Here is a 5,000-nt window from a genome sequence, read left to right on the forward strand (position 1 = left end):
GCCCTCTGGTCCTGACATCAACGTCCACAATAAACAGACCATACCGCCCTCTATGGGACGACGCTGACACCGCCACCCACAGACACAACACAGCCATCTATGAGAATGTGACCAAACTACATTGCCGTCTGGCCCAGAAACGACACCTCCATCTACGGGAATCCAACGGAACTACACCAACCATACTGCCAAACCACAGCATCGCCATCTATGACAATGTGACGAAACCACATGCAATAGCCCCATCTACGCGAATCGGACGACACTACGTCCACCATGTCGCGCGCACCTCAAAAACAAAATACCGCACTCTGCAAGTCTCCCGCAACATGACCTGCTGCACCGACGATACCGCCATCTATGAGACGCCACGCCGACTACGACATCGCTAGGTCCCACAGTGCCCATTTTCCGACGCCACCCACAAAGCCTGCACCATCTGTCCACGACAGGAGCCCCAACGCCAGTGCCTGCGTCGCACGAAGTAGTCAACCGACAATCACTCCACCCGCACCCGCACGTGGCCCACCCCAACCGCCCAAATCGCAACCCAAGCGGATGAACGGCGGACTCTTCCCGCACTCGTACGTTGCAATCCACCCCTATATCTTGCGTTTCATGAAGAGTTATATCCAATATGCCAAATTCCCGCTGTCCCTATACATGCTGTAAGTCTGTGCACACAATATGAACCACACCTCAGCGAGACACTCTATCACACATTACTCTCTGCCTGTAACAGACACAGATACAATATGTAAGCACCAGCATGGACCAACGTCCGGTGCATCCTCTCCGCCACAGTACACCATCCACACTATGATAACCACACCAGGGGGTTCAATTATAAAATAGAATATCCCACCCGTCCGACATCCACAATTGCTCAGATAAGCCACCAACACCCACACATGTCCTACACAGGGGTGCACCCAACACCACCACACTGCCTCCTGTTACAGCACAGAAACAATGGCAGGAATGAATCGCACAGGTCTGCCACTCCCTTGCCGCAACCACAGACGCGGCGCGCCTCCAGTCACGAGCGAAAAGCGCATCCTGACGAGACATAACTGCTGTCACATACTGACGCTGCCTCAGACATCCACTTACAATGATCACTACCAACGAACCTCGGCCCCCCCCCCCCCAACACACTATCTCTTACCACGTTGTGTACTGTAATCCAACCCATTTCGCACCTTAACCTAACCCATTTTGCACCTTAACCTAACCAAATTTGTAACGCAATTTGTACCGCAATGTAACGCAATTTGTACCGCAATGTAACGCAATTTGTACCGCAATGTAACTCAATTTGTACCGCAATGTAACTCAATTTGTACCGCAATGTAACTCAATTTGTACCGCAATGTAACTCAATTTGTACCGCAATGTAACGCAATTTGTGCCTTAACCTAACCCAAGTTGGGCCTTAACCTAACCCAAGTTGGGCCTTAACCTAACCCAAGTTGGGCCTTAACCTAACCCAAGTTGGGCCTTAACCTAACCCAAGTTGGGCCTTAACCTAACCCAAGTTGGGCCTTAACCTAACCCAAGTTGGGCCTTAACCTAACCCAAGTTGGGCCTTAACCTAACCCAAGTTGTGCCTTAACCTAACCCACGTTGTGCCTTAACCTAACCCACGTTGTGCCTTAACCTAACCCACGTTGTGCCTTAACCTAACCCACGTTGTGCCTTAACCTAACCCACGTTGTGCCTTAACCTAACCCACGTTGTGCCTTAACCTAACCCACGTTGTGCCCTAACCTAACCCACGTTGTGCCTTATCCTAACCCACGTTGTGCCTTAACCTAACCCACGTTGTGCCTTAACCTAACCCACGTTGTGCCTTAACCTAACCCACGTTGTGCCTTAACCTAACCCACGTTGTGCCTTAACCTAACCCACGTTGTGCCTTAACCTAACCCACGTTGTGCCTTAACCTAACCCACGTTGTGCCTTAACCTAACCCACGTTGTGCCTTAACCTAACCCACGTTGTGCCTTAACCTAACCCACGTTGTGCCTTAACCTAACCCACGTTGTGCCTTAACCTAACCCAAGTTGTGCCTTAACCTAACCCACGTTGTGCCTTAACCTAACCCACGTTGTGCCTTAACCTGCTCTGTAATTGGCATATGACACGTTACATTAATCCAGTGTTGTCTAACCACAACCCTCTGAATATAGTTCGCTACTCGCACCGCCCACCCTCTTGTGTATCGTTTCATGTTCAACACTTCGCAAGTGTTGCTTACTTTTTACATGCTCCCGCTGTACACTGTAATGTGGACGACTGCAGGATGTACATCGCCCCCCCCCCCTCCCCCCTGCCTTCGCACGCTGGTCGTTCAGGTGCTTGCGTGTTCAATGCCCTTCGCAGCTGTTCACTGGCATTCGCATGTCGAAGCGCTCAGTCTACGTCGTGGTACGGCCTGTGTCCACTGTCCGCTGATGTCGTAAGCTTAACCCTCACATTGTACTGCACATAGGTCCGTATGTACTGAATGATACGCTGTGGCACATGTGTGACCGTACAACGACTGCGCCCAACAACAGCGAACCATACGGTCCAAATGTTGTGCACTCAGCCACGTGCCGTCTCCCCATAACAGCTACATTGCAGTGTGGTACGCCATAGAGACGTGTGGGAGTAACGGACGCCCTGGATGGCGATCAGCATGAGCCGTCTGTTGATGTAGTGGCGCGTGTATTCAAACGTAGTCGTCTCTTCTCACACAGTGTGATAGCATGGTGCACCGCGTTCCACATCTGCGACATGGTACAGATGCTGGTTGACAGTCGGTCTCGTAATGGACATCGCATACGTAGGGGGCCACCTCCCACGCGTTCTCTAGTCGGGCACATTTTGTTGCGTGTATGTGGGCAGACGTAGTGTGTCGTGACACCTAACAGACAGGTATGCAATAATCGTTGCATTTGCAAACTGGGATGGACGTCTCCGTTTGCTGGTGACGTTACGCAAATGAACAACTGGTAAACCCATTGTGGTGCGGTTGTTGTTGCTGGAGGTAAATCAGTAAGGGCAAATCTGTGTGTGAAGCGATACGCGGCGGTGGCTGGGTGGGACCGTCCCCGGCCGGTGAGGGGGGGCCGCCCGGCGTGCTGGCCGCGCGGTGCGTGGGCGCACGCGCTACAGCCGGCTGGTGGGGGCGCCCAGTGGCAGGCGCGCCGGCCGACGGACGCGGCAGGCGGCGCAGCTGCGCGCCGGGGCACCCTGCGCGCGGCGCCGGGCGGCCAAAGTGGGTCCTCGCGGGCCCGGTGCGAAGCGCGGTGGACATCTGCAGTGTGCTGGTCCGACTGAGGACTGTGTGCGTTGAGGATGCGCCGCCGCCCGGCACTCGGCGCCGCGACGCCGTCTGCTGCTCGGTCGCCCCAGCGGTTCTCGCTGGTGGTTTGTATCGCAGTTGTGCAGACGTGTTGGCACGTGCGCTGTGCTGGGAGAGTTCGCTTCGGCACCCACGTGGGGCCTTTGCCCTTCTGTGGCGCTGGCGTTGGAGCTGCCGGTCACCGTAGGTGGCGCGTGTTGTCTCCCGCCGGCAATGCCACGACAGCACGCTCCCGGGCCTCTGTCGGCAGCGGCAAGCTCAGTTGGGAGCACGGGTGGTCGCACCTAAAGCGTCTACTCGCCTAACTCCGGGCGATTGCGCCTCTCTCGAACCCGACCAAGTACTTAGGACGGCGCTGCGCGCCGCCGGGACCTGAGAGGGTTTCGAGGTGTATTGTGCAGGGGAGCTCAGCCTCCTCCTGTTTGCAGAATAATTGAGCGGACGCTTGCGTGTTCGCGCGGGCCCCTGGGACACACTCCCGGGCGGCCGGCTGCTCAGCTCTAGTTGACGCAGCTCCCTGGTTGATCCTGCCAGTAGTCATATGCTTGTCTCAAAGATTAAGCCATGCATGTCTCAGTACAAGCCGCATTAAGGTGAAACCGCGAATGGCTCATTAAATCAGTTATGGTTCCTTAGATCGTACCCACGTTACTTGGATAACTGTGGTAATTCTAGAGCTAATACATGCAAACAGAGTCCCGACCAGAGATGGAAGGGACGCTTTTATTAGATCAAAACCAATCGGTCGGCTCGTCCGGTCCGTTTGCCTTGGTGACTCTGAATAACTTTGGGCTGATCGCACGGTCCTCGTACCGGCGACGCATCTTTCAAATGTCTGCCTTATCAACTGTCGATGGTAGGTTCTGCGCCTACCATGGTTGTAACGGGTAACGGGGAATCAGGGTTCGATTCCGGAGAGGGAGCCTGAGAAACGGCTACCACATCCAAGGAAGGCAGCAGGCGCGCAAATTACCCACTCCCGGCACGGGGAGGTAGTGACGAAAAATAACGATACGGGACTCATCCGAGGCCCCGTAATCGGAATGAGTACACTTTAAATCCTTTAACGAGTATCTATTGGAGGGCAAGTCTGGTGCCAGCAGCCGCGGTAATTCCAGCTCCAATAGCGTATATTAAAGTTGTTGCGGTTAAAAAGCTCGTAGTTGGATTTGTGTCCCACGCTGTTGGTTCACCGCCCGTCGGTGTTTAACTGGCATGTATCGTGGGACGTCCTGCCGGTGGGGCGAGCCGAAGGCGTGCGACCGCCTCGTGCGTGTTCGTGCGTCCCGAGGCGGACCCCGTTGAAATCCTACCAAGGTGCTCTTTATTGAGTGTCTGGGTGGGCCGGCACGTTTACTTTGAACAAATTAGAGTGCTTAAAGCAGGCAAGCCCGCCTGAATACTGTGTGCATGGAATAATGGAATAGGACCTCGGTTCTATTTTGTTGGTTTTCGGAACCCGAGGTAATGATTAATAGGGACAGGCGGGGGCATTCGTATTGCGACGTTAGAGGTGAAATTCTTGGATCGTCGCAAGACGAACAGAAGCGAAAGCATTTGCCAAGTATGTTTTCATTAATCAAGAACGAAAGTTAGAGGTTCGAAGGCGATCAGATACCGCCCTAGTTCTAACCATAAACGATGCCAG

General features: G+C 54.1%; 1 non-coding gene across 1 annotated transcript in view; it reads left to right on the forward strand.

The window, feature by feature from the left end:
- The first annotated feature begins 3,866 nt into the window (after positions 1-3,866).
- LOC126178737 (small subunit ribosomal RNA) overlaps positions 3,867-5,000 on the forward strand; it is a 1,909-nt gene continuing 775 nt past the window's right edge. The window contains exon 1 of the ribosomal RNA XR_007536600.1: positions 3,867-5,000. This exon is cut by the window's right edge and continues 775 nt beyond it. This is a non-coding gene — a ribosomal RNA (small subunit ribosomal RNA).

This window comes from Schistocerca cancellata, chromosome 3, assembly GCF_023864275.1.
Source record: "Schistocerca cancellata isolate TAMUIC-IGC-003103 chromosome 3, iqSchCanc2.1, whole genome shotgun sequence".
NCBI lineage: Eukaryota > Metazoa > Arthropoda > Insecta > Orthoptera > Acrididae > Schistocerca > Schistocerca cancellata.